Source organism: Mustela erminea, chromosome 18, assembly GCF_009829155.1.
Source record: "Mustela erminea isolate mMusErm1 chromosome 18, mMusErm1.Pri, whole genome shotgun sequence".
NCBI classification, from domain to species: Eukaryota; Metazoa; Chordata; class Mammalia; order Carnivora; family Mustelidae; genus Mustela; species Mustela erminea.
The window spans coordinates 1,678,337-1,692,199 of NC_045631.1; the positions used below are offsets into that span (position 1 = coordinate 1,678,337).

A 13,863-nucleotide genomic window follows, 5' to 3' on the forward strand; every position below is an offset into this window, starting at 1 on the left:
GAACATGATTCTTTTTTAAGTGGGCTCCAACATGGGGCTTGAACTCACAACCCTGAGATTATGACCTGCATGTTCACTCCACCAACCAAGTCAGCCAGGCACCCCCAAACCAGACCAGTAATAAGGATCCAGACACTGTGGGAAGCCAACAGGCAAGAAGAGATCCAGGGAAAACGTCCTGGAGGAGAAAGGAGAAAGAAGGCGGCAGAGGCTGGGCTGGGTGAGAGGGGCAGAAAGTCCCACCCCAGAGGCAGCTCCCAGGAGGGTGGGAGGCACAGGAGGGCAGGGACACCGCAGCCCAGCTTGGCTAGCGCGCCGTGTCCCTGAGACCCAGAAGGCCTGGCACCGGTTCTGAGGCCTCCATGTGATGGGGCAAACCAGCAGGTCATTTCCTCTCTGAGAGCCCCTTTTCCTCGTCTACTCAATCCCATCACAAGAAGTCTTGGATGGGAAAACGTTTTGAAATCCACCATGTGCTACAAATTCACACAGAGTCGTTATGAAGAGACTGCCTCCCAGAGAGCAAGGGAAAACTGTCAAAAGGTGACTTATGGGGCACCTGGGTGGCTCAGTGGGTTAAGCCGCTGCCTTCGGCTCAGGTCATGATCTCAGGGTCCTGGGATCAAGTCCCGCATCAGGCTCTCTGCTCAGCAGGGAGCCTGCTTCTTCCTCTCTCTGTCTGCCTCTCTACCTACTTGTGATCTGTCTCTGTCAAATAAATAAATAAAATCTTAAAAAAAAATACTTATTTAAAAGGTGACTTATGAACACTGTTGGTGTCCCGGGGATTTAGGGTGAAGACTGGCAACACGGGAGAGGAGAAACCAGTCAAAAGCAGAACCGAGTACAGGACAGGTGAAAGATGTGTGTGTGCAGATTGACTGCCCTGGAGGTAGGATTGAGAGGGGCTGGGAGGAGAGTAGAATGTTGTCCCAGTGGAAGGCGTGGAAGGCGGAAGGGGAGGAGGGGGAGGAGGAGAGGTGAAGGAGGAAGAAGGGGAAGAGGAGGAGGGGGAGAGGAGGGGAGGAGGGGGAGGAAGGAAGGGGGAGGAAGAAAGAGGGGGAGGGAGGGGGAGGGTGGAGGAGGGAGAAGAGGAGGACAGAGGGGAGGAGACTGAAGAGGAGGAAGATGAGGGAGAGGGGAGGAGGAGGAGGGAGGAGGGGGAGGCAGAGGCAGCAGCAGCAGGGTCGGAGGGGGCGGGAGGGGACCGCCAGCCAGTTCAGCCTGCAGACAGGGAGCTCACGGAGGAGGACAGCAGTAATCAGGGGCTGGGTAATAATAAGGCTTCTCACTGACGGGTTTCCACTGTAGCACAAACAAATCATTATACCTCATTGCCAACCTCCTCCTTGGGGAGTCAGGTGTCCGCAGATCCGGGGAAGGGACAAGGAAACCTGTGGCCTCTCTCTCCCCTCACTGCTTCTGACTCTGGGCATGGGGGTGGTGTCTGGCTGGCTCAGAGGCAGAGCCACTCCTGAATCTTGGGCTCGTGAGTTCGAGCCCCATACGGAGCAGAAAGACTACTTTTAAAAGATAATAATAAATAAATAATAATGGTAATAAAGTATATTATGTTACACATAATAATAAATATTTACTACTACTACTAAGTAATTCCAGATGGGTGGCCATCTAGGTGTGGTGAGGACGCCCTCGGGAGAGAACCCCCAAAAATGACAGGGGTGTAGAAGGCACATGCAGGAAGGGCAGGGAGGGCAGAGGACACAGACCTGAGTCAGGCAGCACAACCGGGGGAGGGCGAGGCCAGCAGGAAGGGGGAAGGGCTGTCTGAATCACAGACTGAGGAAGGCAAAACCAGGCTATTCTTCAAAGGGTGGGAACCAGATTTGCTGGGCCCCACCAAGGGCCAACGCAGAGTCAGTGACAGCCTCGGGGAGGGAGAGGACACAGGAGAGCTTCCTGACCAGTAGGATGGAGCCAACAGGCTCCCCCAACCCTTCCCTTGCTCTCCTGGGGAAACCTCCCTGGTGGCCCAGTGAACCGGCTCACACATTCTGTCAGCCAACAGCGACGGAGCACCTGCGGGAGACATGACCATGACCATGGTGATGAACGGAGCAGAGCAGCGCCCTCCTTGGCAGAGATTATAGGAAGCAGCATTTCCGGAAGGGCTAAGGCAGGGTCCCGGCAGCATAGGGGGCCAGGAGAGGCCCGCTGGGGCTACAGAAGGTTCCCGGCTCTGGGGCAGGAAAGCCTTCCATCTCTTGCCCGGGGGAGCCCGGCCGCCCCAGCCCCCGGCCTGGCATCCAGAACCGAGCCTTCGGCTAAGCACTCTGCAGCTCTCTGTAGCTGAGTCCCAGGTACCACTTCCTCACAAAGCCATGCGTCCCCCTCAGTGCGGCCAGGGTGAGGCCCAGGCTTTGCCCCTGGGCCCAGTACTTCCTCTGGGTGGGCCCGAGCGAGCTCCCAGCAGAGGGCGAGTTCCCAGCAGAGGACACAGCACAGGCCTCCTGACTCAGGGGCAGGACCGACAGGAGTGTCTGGTTCAGACATGAGATTTCGCAGCTGGTGTCTCTTCTAGGGACACGGGAAACCCTTCAGGGGACAGTGGAAGGCTCTAGGGCAGTGAAAAGGAAGCCAGCCATGCTTCCACCTTGGGGGCTCGGTGACTTGCCCACCCACGGCCTAGGCTGGCTACTCTTTCCCGAACAGCACACCAAGGAGGACAGGCTTGCCCACAGACCCCAGGAGACACCCTTCCTGGGCCTTTCCGAAGTGCAATCAGGCAACTCCCACCTCCAGCAAGTGGTCACCCACACTTCGTCACCACACCTGTGTAACCGTCACAGCAACCCCGTGACGTGGGCCTGGCCATCTCGTTTGACAAAAATGAGGCACAGGGGTAGTAACAGGTCTGGCCAGCGGTCGCCCAGTAAGCGCTGGGAACTCGGATGTGAATCCGACTCTGTCTCCATGGCCTGTGCTCTTAGGGGTGAGCAACAGGGAAGGCCCATGAGTCCGGGCCCCTCCCCGTCCCCCCAGATCAGTCCTCACCTGGTCCGGCTGCTCAGGCCCTGGGCCCTAGTGGACTCAGGAAGCAGCGCCCGGAGCGCACATGGAGGTCTGTGCTTCAGACAGGCCTGGAGACCTTCTTCTGAGCCTTTCCTTTAGTTCGTGTCCTTCCCAGATGCCCAGCCACAAGCTCACAGCCCAGCTTCACCCCCCCGAGGTCCATACAGAGGTGCTGCCGTTCCCCAGACAAGCTGGGACGTCACCCTGGGTGGTCCCATCCTGGCCAGCCCCTGCCCAGGCCCATTTCCCTCAACTTCCTCCAGCCCAGCGTCCCCTGCACACGCGCCCCCCCCCCATAAGTGTGCCTTTCCTCACGCGCAGGACACTGCAAGTCACGCATCTTACTGCTCATGTGTTTGCGGTGCTGAGAACAGACAGCGCACCACCTAGCAGGCCCTCCGAGACTTCCGGGAAGGAAGAGGGGAGGGAAGGGGAAAGCGGGCGCATGGCAACGGCCCCCAAGGCAGGGCTGGTGCAGACGAAGGGTAAAGAAGCCCGATGAACAGTCACTGCTCTCATCCCTCATTCTGCTAGCAAGGAAGCCGGGTCCCAGAGAGATGACACTCATCCGGGAACCAAGCGATGGGCTGGGAGCTGGAACCGTAGGCCTCCCGAGGCAGCTGTCTGGGGTCGTCACCTTGACCCCATCTGAGGTCACGAGGCAGCCAAGGCAGCAGATCTGCAGAGAATGCCCCTCGGACCCCGGGTGGACCTCACGGGAGCCCTGGGCTGCAGGGGGCTGAGGGGTGCGGCAGGGGGTTAGCGTGTGAGCACAGGGAGTCCGATGACCTACTGCAGGCCCCTTTACGAAGGGAAGATGGCCCGCATGAGCTCTGCCTTCCCCACTGGCCCTTATCCTACTTGTCCGAGTGTGGTGGTGACGACCTGACCCAGGCGGCACATGCTGCCGGACCACGAGGTGACACGCAAGCCAGGCAGTGCTTCTGGGGGGCTAAGCGGAACACAGCTTCATTCTAACATTGAGCCCTGGGGTTGGGGAAAGCAGGACATCCAAGAAAAAGCAGCAATCCCCATTCAAACCCCGCTCAAGGTACGGGCACTGCAGGCTCTAGATGGTCGTCCGCGGGGCAGGGGGAGGAGGGCCTGGAAGCCAAGGGGAGCATGGGCAGCCTCCTCTAGGGTGCGCACAGAAGACAGACAAAAAGTCCTCAGGCTTGGGGCCCCAGCACAAAGACTGATCCGGGACAAAGCCCCGAACACGGACCGTAAGTCACCATGACCAAGCCACTGGCTCGGAGGCTCCTGTGGCCTGGGCTCCAAACGGTAAGGATGGGCCTCTCTGTGAGGGGGTCCCTGCCCTCCTTGTGCCCTGGGCGACTTTGAGTCTCCAGCCTGCCTTTCCTGTCTTTTCCCCTCTTTTCCCTTGAAGGGCAATGAAGCAATGGCAAAAGGTGCGGCCAAAGGCAGGCCAGGAGGTGGGGCAGGCCATCTCACTGGGCACTTCTACACTAAGAAACCCAACCCAACTCCAGGTCCCGCTCTAGGTCTGCCGGGGCTGTGGGCACCCCCGATGCGGCTGACCCCACGCCAAACCCTACAGGCCTGGAGGCCCAAAAGGGGCCCCCGAAGGGTCCTCCAGGGCTGCCCACGGCTTCCCCAAAACACCTCTAGCAGCTCTCCACCCCCACCCCGTAAGTATTTAGGCCTTTCCAGCGGCCATTCACCCCACCGGAGACACGTTGGGGTGTGCCACCCATTGCCCTAACAAGACTTGTCCGTGTCTGAACTTCCGACATCTGGACACCCAGAATGGCCCCTACTGATACCCCAGTACAGGTCTGCTGAACACTGCTGCCAGCCTGAGCCGCACCCCCACCCACCCTGGGGAAGGGGCGTACAGGAAGGACCGGGAGGGGTCAGGAGCGCAGGCTTCCAGCAGCCAGAGCTTTCGCATGGCAGTGGGGAGGGGACTCGGTGCCCCTGCCGGGCACACTGAACTTGGCGAAGATGGTAAAATTTTATGCATATGCAACTACAGTAAAGAACTTGTTTTTTTTAAACGGAGGAATGAGACAGTCTCCCTCTCTTCCTGTGGAACAACAGGCCTCTTTTCTGAATCATTCAACTCTTTCTTCCAAACGAAATCCTCCAGGTTCTTTTTTTTTTTTTTTTTATGATTTACTTATTTAATATATCTAGAGAGAGTGCGCGCAAAGCGAGCACAGGGTTGGGGTGGGGGCGGAGGGAGAGACGGAGACAATCCCAAGCCGGCTCGACACGGGACACGACATCACGACCCCAACATCATGACCTGAGCTGAAAAAAACAAGAGTCGGGATGCTCAACCGACGAGACACCCGAGTGCCCCAATCTTCTGGACTCTTTTTTTTTTTTTAAGATTTTATTTATTTATTTGACAGACAGAGATCACAAGCAGGCAGAGAGGAGAGGCAGGCAGAGAGAGAGGAGGAAGCAGGCTCCCTGCTGAGCAGAGATTCCAGAGGTGGGGCTCGATCCCAGGACCCTGAGACCATGACCTGAGCCGAAGGCAGAGGCTTCAACCCACTGAGCCACCCAGGCGCCCCAATCTTCTGGACTCTTGTGCAGTCTTTCCCTCCTGTCATCAGAGCTCTCTGCCCGGAAGCCCATCCCACCGAAATCTCTATCTGTGCCGGGCACAGGCCCCGTGAAGTTTTGTATTCCTGGCCTGGGGCCCACCAATGCCAACATCCTCAGGAACCCAGGCTAATGTCTCACTCCCTCTTCTCAGAACATGTCCCACATGTCTGAATAAAGCCTGCCCTCTCCTGAGACCCAGATACGGACCGTGGGTCCCCCAAGGGCAGGAACCACATCTCACATGGGCTGTCCACAAGGCAGGCCACACTCCCAAAGTCCCCAGATGCCGCAAGCCCAGAAACACGGACAGTGGCGCATCCCTGCGCGAGCCCACACAGGCTGCCCGCGACCAGTCTGCATTCACGACGGGAGCAGGGAGGAGACCACGAGCGCACAGTCCAGGGCGGCAGCCACACCGCGCCCTCACCCCCGCATGGCCCCACTCATGCCCTGCCCCCAGGAGCAGGCCCACGGCTCAGGCGCCAACACGCTCTGGCTGTGTGGTGAGTCAGACCTGAGTCTGACTCGGAGATGTGCCGTGTCCTGGCTGGCCCACCCTAGCCGAGGTCAGGGACTCCCCACCTTCTGCAAGCTTGACAACTACACCTTGAAAGGGAGGAGATGGCCCGCTGGGAAGGGCCACTGGGAGGGCAGGAGAGCGTCTGTAAGCGCAGGAGCTACCACTAGTGCTCCTCACTGTTCTTATTTGGACCCCAAAACCCCTTCTGTTAAAACAGAAATGACAAATCAGAACTGACAGGAGAGAACAGGGGCTCGCTGGGAGTCCGAAGGACAAAGGAACAAACGGCAGAGCCACCTGCTGCCTCTCCCCCTCAACCCAGTGCTGTCCGACACGCGGGCCCGAGGTGGTTTCCAGAGAGAGGGACCTTGCTTGGGTCAGAGGACGGCAGCATCTCCACGCCCTGGCGACATGAGAACAAGAACCCACCACGCTCTGCTCTAAGCCAGGTTGAGAGGCAGTGAGAAGCGATGGCAGCCCTGTCCCTGGGCTTCATCCGCTTGTCCCCATCACTGCTCTATCCCCCACCCCTCACCCACCCCCAAAGTGTACCCGCGCAAGCTGCCTTCCTCCCTGTGAGATCTGAGTCATGGTGCTCGCTCACCACACCTCTGCCTTCCAGGAGCCAAGCTGAGAGGGCAAAGACCCGAGCGGAGAGATGCGTGTGCCGGCCTCCCCTGCCAGACCCCGGGGCACACCTGCTTCTGCCCGCTGGTGCTTGGCTGCAGGGCGCTCCTGCCTGTCTCCCTGAAGACTCCTTCCCCAGCCACTCAGAATTAAAGACCAAGCGCTCTGCGCTTCCACCACCTTCTCGGAAGTGTGCCTTGAAAGAAGAGCGGGCGGGTGGTAAGGAGAGAACACGCGAACCGTCTTCCTTCCCGTCTGCCTGGAGCCTGCCCACTTTACCTCGGGAGGCCAGCCGGCAGATGCGCACGAGCTGTCAGGACAGGCAGGTGCTGGGCGCAGAGCCCATGCGCAGCCCGCACTCCCCTCCCCACCCAGACCCCTCCCAGGCGGCCCTGCCAGCAGCCCAGGTGGAAACGGGATTCTCCCCTGTGCTGCCCGCACTCGGGGCATGAATGTCCCCAGTCCCCCTGCACGCATAGTGACCGCTACATGGCCCTGCCCAGCATTTCTGGACAGTCCCCAGAGGGAGGACGGTGCCGCCTTGGCCAAGGACGGCTGCGTAAGGATCCCACTGCGTAAGGGACCCCCCGCATAAGGGACCTGCACAGGACATGCGGGCCATGCTTCACTGCCCGTAGGTCCCATCTAGCGGGAGAGGACAGGCCACAGCAAGGCTCAAAGCCACATCTCCTGCGAAGTGAGTGCTTCCTGGAGCCCTATGCGCTCTATGAGGGATCAGCAGGGAGGAAGGGTCATGGTCACGGTCCCAATCCCTGAGGAAGCGCTGGAACAGACAAAACCACAAACATTCTGTGCGAGGAGGGAAGTATCCAAATGCTGAATACAGGAGGAGGTGACCTGTGAGGGCCAGGAGAGGCTTCTGGGAGGAAGGAGAAACTCCGGTGGCCTGAAGGAGGTGGCCTTCTCGAACCGCGGCCCTGCAAGTCCTCCGTCTGTGCCGCACAGCTCGTCGTTCAGAGACAAGTCCTCCAGACCGCTGCTTCCGGGAGCAGCTCAGCAGCACAAGCACCCCCCAGTCCTCGCCTCCAACAGTTCCCACTGGAGGAGGGGGCAAGGACCCCCAGTCTCTCCCAGAAGACCAGCCCCGGGCAGGCCTGCTCCCAGGAGGCCTTCTCATCCCACAGGCCAGGAGACAGAGTGGCTTCCCTGCAGCCCAGACTCCAGGTGTGGGGGGCTCTGGGTGCCAGGGACTCTGGGTGCCAGGGACTCTGGGTGCTGGGGTGCAGGGGGCTCCGGGATGCCGGGGCTTCAGGATGGGCCCTGAAGACTGTCCTGCTGTGGGGACACTCACTTCCTAGCTGAGTCCGAGGTCTAACCACCTCTGCTGTCCAAGGCCTTCTGATCTCCTTCCTCACCAGCTACCCCGTGTTTCCTGGGCAGAGTCCCCTCCTTGCCATCCTCCATTCATCCCTCTCTGGCCACTACGGCTCCTTCCACAGGCTGTGCCACCATCCAGTCTCCCTACTGCCCCCCTCCCGACACACAGATTCATTCTCCTGGCCTCTGTCTCCTTCAAGAAGGCCAAGACTTCATTCCAAACGTGCGAAACCAGGAACAGTACCCCTGCACTCACCCTCTACTTGCACACAGTGCGAATGGAGACTCCCGTCCACTTCTACACAGCATCTCCCAAAGCTGTGGGAGGAATCCCACCGCCCACAGATGTGAGAGCAGGAGCCAGGCTCAGGGCTGGGCCGGCCTGTGCTTATTCCTGGGAGACATGCCGACCTCACAGCCCAGCCGGCGCTCAGGCTCTCGGCCACCGGTGACACCCCCACCCCCGCGCAGGTGCCCGTGTGAGCAGATGGGAATGTGAATGAGCCGGATGGTAGTAATCATTTCACTGTGTACACGCACGAACAAACACAACCTGCCGTGTGCCTTGGGCGCACACGCCTTTATCACAAACCCGAGATAACCCGCCTAGTGATAACCCTTGTCCCTCACGCCCCTGCTCCAGAAACGAGCACACTCCCCCACCCTCTGCAGCCCGGTTCACGCTGACCCCACACACAGACCCTCCCCCCAATAAGCAAATAGGAGGGTCGCCTGGGTCATATGCCCTTCCCACGTACACTCCTTTACCCTTCACAACAAACTCCTTTACTCCCCCCACAGGAAGGTTCCGAAGAAATCCTTTTGGACATTAAGCCTGGAGTTCCCAACCCAGCCTCAGGCCAGGGCACTCGGTTGTTGAGTAAATGCTCTGCCCCAAGCACGGCCTCATTCTAGGGTCTCCCGATTCTGGCCATCACTGAACTGATGGCCATCACTGAACTGATGGCCATCACTGAACTCCCGCTGGTCCTCCTCTATCTGGTCTCTCTGTGCCAACCCCAGCTCGGTCTCTGGACATGCAATCTGCTTCTCTCGTTGACCAACCAAATACTTTCGTCTTGTGAAAAGCCGAGTGGTTCTTGCTACAGGCGCTCGTGGGTACTGGTCTTCCGCCGCAGTCTTTTCCACGGGCAGCAATCGGACATGTAACCACACACATGCATGTCCGAGTATTTTGTTAATGTCTCCCCCCATGCCTAGCCTGCAAGAAAACCCAGTCTATCTCGCTCATCAGTGTGCCCTCTGTGCCTAGTTCCAGATCTTTCTGCAACTCAACAGGAAGCCTAGCCACAGTTAACAAGCACGTCCTCAGGCTGTCAGCGGCTGGACTGAAAACCCCTGCGGCTCCCTGGGTCACTGCGATCCCACCTCTTTCCTCTCTCCTCCGTGGACCATTCCCTACCCTTAGAAAGAACGAAAAGCCTCAGTTGGTCTCTCGAGGAGCCTCCTGTGGAGGGGAGAATCCCGGGCGGGCGAGGAGGACAATGGCAGGGAGAAGAGGAGAGGAAGAGAATGGGCGAGGGGGTGGCCAGGGCCCACTTCTGCGACCGAGTAAGGCTGTTCTGGAGGCATTCAGGAAACGCTGTAAAAGGAGACTTATGAACCTGACTACTTTTTGTTCTACTTCTGCCACCTAGGAAAGACGGAGGGAGTTGGGGGTGTGAAGTGGGCGCTCGAGGAGGAGAAAGGACCGGGCACCAGATTTCAAGATGACTGAAGACAGGACAACAGAAATCGGTATAATTCATAGGAATCGGATTGAATAAAAACTTCCCAACCTCAAGGATGCCAGGGTGTTGAGGAGCTCAGCAACAGTTAAGAAAGAGGGAGCCTGGCGGGGCACCCAGGTGGCCCCGTCGACTAAGGTCCGACTTTCAGTTCTGGCTGAGGTCATGGCGGCATGAGCGGTGGGATGGAGCCCCAGGGCAGACTCCCTGCTCCTCCCCCTCTGCTCCCCAATCTCTCTAAAATATCTAAATAAATCTTAAAAACAAAAAACAAACAAACAGAAGGCAGGCAGGAAGGCAGGGGGCAGCCTGGGCTTGCACACGCACGTCCAGGCAGCTGTGCCGGGGCTCAACGCCACAGCTTGGCGCAGCACCCAGCCCGACGAGACACCCTCCCCACAGCACCCAGAACCTGCCTGCGCTGGGTGCTGATGGGACCTCCGCATTCCTTACTTACAGACCCAGGCCTGGGCACATGCTTGTGAAGAGCGGCTGCATACTTCCTGCCATCTTGTCCCCAAAATGACAGGGGAGGACACTCCACATCCAAGCAGGCAGCTGCCCCATGTGAGGCACTGAGTCCCGAATCGAAGGAGCGGGGGCCGGCTCTGCCGTCAGTGTTCCACACGGCCAAGTGTTCGCAGGGTCCCGCGGCCGGCTCTGACATCAGCATTCCACACGGAACGCTGTGGAATGTTCCATGTGGACGTTCGGCCAGCTCCCCTGCAGACCCATCTTCCTGCTGTCTTCACTGTCGAAAGCTCGCTTTTCCACACACCGTCCCCATCCGCCCACCTCTGGGGACCAGGGCAATCTGCTCCTTCGGACAGTGGAGAGCTGGGGGATCCCCTGTGCGGGGCGGATGGGTGAACAGCTGGCTTTGCCAGGTTCCCTGTCCCCTTCTTTCCATCATTCTGCCCAAGCAGCCCTGCACCTCACTGCCCCCAACTCTGCCCCCCATAGTTCTCGGGGGGTCACTCCTGGACACCCCTCCTTCTGCTAAAGGTCAGGCTTCCCACGGCCTACCCGAAGCAGGTGCCATCCGCAGCTGCACGGTGAGCAGCCTGGAGCTGCCGGCCCTCCCAGCGGTGCTGGCCCCACAGCCTCCTGCGGGCGCCAGGGACGGCAAGAGCCTTCTCCAAAGAATAGACACAAGAACACAAAATCATTAGGAAAGGGCCATGCTGTCTGCACGACGACCCAGCAAAGTCCCTCCTGACTGGGCGCCGCGACGGGATCTCAACACTGTGACCCTGAGCGCGGCTCCACGGTTTCAAGGACACTGCAGCCTGAAACTTCGAGCTGCCCGGACGGCGGAGAGAAGCTGTTTGATTTATGAAGTGGGTCAACCGGGAAGAGCGACGCACAGGGAAAGAGGTCAGCCTGGGGTCTGCTCCCTCCCCGTCCCGTCGGGTTTACGGACGCGCCTCCTTTGCAGGAAGCCAAGAGCCACAGTCGGAAGACTATTCTGGAACATCACCGAGCTTCGACACAGGGAGGTCTGAAAGAAGAGGCCCACGTTTTCTCTTGGATGGTCCTCAGTTTACTTCAAGGACGTTACAGGCAGATGGAGGCTTCCAGAACTCCGTTTACCACCAGACAAGATCTGATTCCACACACAAGTCAGAAGAGATATTTTCAATCGTGAGTTCATACAAGAGGAGCAGGAGGACGTGGAACCACACATTGACTGGACGCTTTCTGAGCAGGCACCACGCAGAGAGCGTTCCCGTGTCATCACACGCATCTGTTCAACGAACACTGAGCCCGTGTCACGTCCGAAACACTGATGGACAGTGGCAGGCAAAAATGAGCCAAACGGTCCAAATCCTGGCTCCCGCTGACCTCATGTTCCCATCGAGGTGGATAGAAACAAGGGTATCTGTCCGCCGGTGGTGAACACGACGAAGCAGAAGAAAGCAGCTGGAGGGATGCTAGAGAAAACTTCCGGAAAAATGTGGCAGGGGGACCGGGGCTGCATCAGAGGCTGCTGCGCTGGACGGCGTCTCTGACTGCGGTCTGGTGACAGGAGCAGCACACGGTTGCGTGTGCCCCATGCAGGACGGGGAGGTGCAGGGCTCTCTAAGACCCGCACTGTGACTCTCGCCCCATGGAGCTGGGGGGAGGGGCTCTCCCCAGACTCTGACAAGGTTCAACCGCGAGCGAGAAAGCTGGGACATGAACTCAGGAGTGCGCAGCCCCGCGCTCCTGGGCTGGGAGAGAAATGGAGCCTCGGAGTTCAAGTGCGCCCGGGGCTCACAAAGTGGCAGGCCCATGGGCCTTTCCATGCAGGGCGAGAGCTGAGTGCCATTCAGTCTGGCCCCCTATGGGACTATTACTCTCATCACCAGCTGAAAACCAAGCCTTCCTCTGAAACGAGGAGAAAGACAATGTGGGCTCTGCAAGGCCAGCTAGTAAGTGAACACGTCCCACTCTTGTCCCTCCCAGCCCCCCAGGCCCCCAACACAAGATGCCATAGGAGAGGGAAACAGGCTTTGCTACTCTTTCTCCTGGCTGTCGGTTCCCAGTAGAGAACAGACAGGCGCAGAACAGGAAGATGAGTGAGCCGCCACTCCCCAGGGCCACAGGGCTCTGGAGGTGGAGCAGAGGGGACAGGCACTGAGAAAAGTCAGCAGCAAGGAGAAAGGAGACCCTCCCTAGCCCCATTTCAAAGAAAGCATAGCCCTCCATCCTAACCTGCAGTCGCTGGGTGGTGGCGGGGTGAGAGGACAGGGAGGGGGACGTGGAGTGCTTCCTTGAGAAGCAGGGGGCAGGAAAGACAGATGCCCTGGGAGCAGGTCTGAGGCGCTCCTGATGGGAGGGAGAGGAGAAGGAGGCTTCTGCTTCTAGCACAGAAGTCCAGAAAGGAAATACCACAGCCAAGGTCAGAGGGTGTTTGCAGAATTGCTGGAAATCCCAGGCTGGGGAGTCCAGACGAGAGAGTGGAGGATTCAAGGAAAGGAGAAGCTGGAGCAGAGCTCCACATGATTTCAACCGAAGGTCACGGTTTGCACCCTCCCGTTTTATTGTGCATCAACCCCCACAGCCACAGGGACCCGTGACCAGGGTTAATCAACTACCAAGGTGGGAAGGGAAGACAAGGATTCTAATAGGAGCAGAGCACATTAAGGGGAGCCGGAAATTCCATCATATTATACCCCACCAGACCCTCTGCCCACCAACACACACACAGACACACACACACACACACACACACACACACAGAATGAAATTTAACGCTGCGTCTCCCTCCCAGCAACTTATCAACTTATCACCTTGTCTCCAGCAAGCCAGGTCTCCTGGCCCAACACAGCACCAAACAAATTATGCTCTGAATGTCAAGAAAAACTGTGTCACCTAGAGAAACCCAATTAACGACATGACTCTGTTCTCCTCAATTCCCCTCTCCCCCTCCAGGCGTATCCGGGGCACCGGTGTGGCTGACCGCCTTTTCCCACTACTGGCCACGTTCCCTGGTTGACTCCAAAGCCAAACGGATGAAACAGGGGCCTCCGGAGAAGCCGACCAAGGGAGGAGCGTCGGGGGAATCCTGCTGCCCCCCACACCCTGGCCTGTGGCGGAAGCCCCAGGGACACAGCAAGAACACAGCACCTGGGCGGACAGTCCCTGGAGGGTTCACCTTGAAGTCCTACGCTGCTCCTCAAGCGGCACTCTGCTGAGAGCTCCTAAATGGGGGCCGCACGTGCCCCGGGAGGGACAATAAATAGGTGTTTCCAAGAAATCCCTGCCGTGGTTGTTTCCTCCGACCCCCTTTCCTGATGGGCCCCTCCCCCTAGAGACCTCCATCACCTCCCCCCACCCCACCCCCGCTGTTCTCCCAGGCTCCCCAGACCGCCGGCAGCGTGTGTCCCGCCGAGTCTATACACACAAACGTCCTCCCGGCGGTCGTGCCGGGGCCTCGCACGCCGACCAGCCCCCCGCCCCCGCCCCCGCCCCGCAGCGCTGCCGAGGGGACCGTGCGAGCGGTGGGGACCCTGAGACCGGAAATGCCTGGTT

At 58.9% G+C, this 13,863-nt stretch overlaps 1 protein-coding gene across 10 annotated transcripts in view; it reads right to left on the reverse strand.

The window, feature by feature from the left end:
• MINK1 (misshapen like kinase 1) overlaps nt 1–13,863 on the reverse strand; it is a 42,474-nt gene that overhangs the window by 27,016 nt on the left and 1,595 nt on the right. The gene's annotated exons all lie outside the window — the stretch shown is intronic.